Below are 1683 nucleotides of genomic sequence, written 5' to 3'. Positions count from 1 at the left end.
GTGGAGTCCTCCAACTTGGGCGGAAACCACTCAACCTTTTTATACGGCTAGAAAGCCAATCACTAGCTGCCACGTGTGAATAATTTAGAACTGGCCAATAATGGGGCTCAAATTAGCATACAAGTGGCGGGAACTCTTTGCAACGAGCATTTCTGTGCTGCAACAAAGAAATGCACCCTGCAAAGAAAGCTTCAAATTGGCAGGAAACTCGTTCCTTGCACCGGGGTTCTCTTTTGCAGCAGAAAACTCCACCGTGCAAAGAAGCTGCAATTTAGCGGGGACAATTTAGCAGTGCCGAAGCACACACAAACAAAAATCACACCCTTTGGGTTGCGACAGAGGATTCCAGCTAAGATAGTGTAAATTATTTCGTAGGTATTTTAGGCCAGTAGTTAGAAACCAAGGAGGAAGGGAAGAACAAGTGTGCGTTGTAATTTCATATTAATGAGATCTTACTTAGAAGAGCTTTCTTATTACAGGCTGAGCATGCTACCAATACAGTTTAAGTTAAATTTAATAAAGTATTTTTCAAAAAATTCCTTGGAAAATGTATCCTTTTCATTCCATCCAGGAAGAGCACACACCGACTGCTGAAGCTGCCTTAGCCTGACGAAGGGTTTTTGAACCCGAAAGCTTGCTTAATAACTATTCTCCAGCCATTTGGGTTGGTCTAATAAAAGATATCAAATTCACCCAAGGAACCTTGTCTGCCTATATCCTTAGACCAACACGGCTAAACCTAAACCCCTTGGAAAATGTATTAAATTTAGCACTGTAGCAGATCTTTCCCTCAGAAATATTAATCTTTAAAGCCCTCCTCAGAGGTGCTATAGTAATAACGTGGGTTTGCAGTTATGAAAACTCTCTTCTTGGAGCACAACTGGGTTGAGTGGAATTTTTGCAATCTTTGAACCAGAGGACTTATAAAGCTTGACCCATGTCTGTTGCTTTGAAAACAGCATGATGTATCCAGGCATCTCTGATGTCTATGTAGATGCTCCGGTTAACCTTCTGTTGAACTGGTGCTCGCCCCTTCCATGACATAGAATTGGAAAGAGGTTGAAATGGACTGAAAGGCATGAAGCTGTGCAGTATCCACGTCTCTCTCTAAACAACATCATTTCAGTTTCGAAGCTCTGCAAAACAAAATGCAATAGTGCCTGTCTAAGTGGCATGCAATACTTATATTCCATTATTGACTACCAGACCTGTTGCAGGTTTGTTCAGACTTGAGTAATGCATTCCATGGCATGCCTTTCAGATGCTGGTAAGCTGTGAATAAGATTGAATGACTATGTTTCATAAAAACCCTCTAAATTTAAACCCATATTGTTATTTTGCTAGTTTTTCAGTCCAGCCCACCGCTTTCTAAACACCAGGTCCCAGTTTGAGAAGAAACTGCCAACACGGAAATGTTTTGCGTTTCTGTCAAGCTAAGAGTAACCAATCAAATAGAAAGTGTTCTTCCCCCCACCGATGCTATGGACAGATTTCCTTGTTTGTTTGCCTTGTTACAAGCCTCCCTTCTGGTGCACCAACTTCTAGTCCTCGGCAGGCTCCTAAGTCCAAGACGGGGAACGGGAGGGAACTTTTCTTCCCGCTGTGATAGGCAAAATGATGAAAGGACCCTGACAAATTTTGTCGGGCTTTTCCCTCGTTCGGTTTCTGCGCAGCCACAGCCTA

The sequence above is a fragment of the Alligator sinensis genome, unplaced genomic scaffold, assembly GCF_000455745.1.
Source record: "Alligator sinensis unplaced genomic scaffold, ASM45574v1 scaffold984_1, whole genome shotgun sequence".
Taxonomy (NCBI): Eukaryota; Metazoa; Chordata; order Crocodylia; family Alligatoridae; genus Alligator; species Alligator sinensis.
This window is presented reverse-complemented; position numbering follows the sequence as displayed.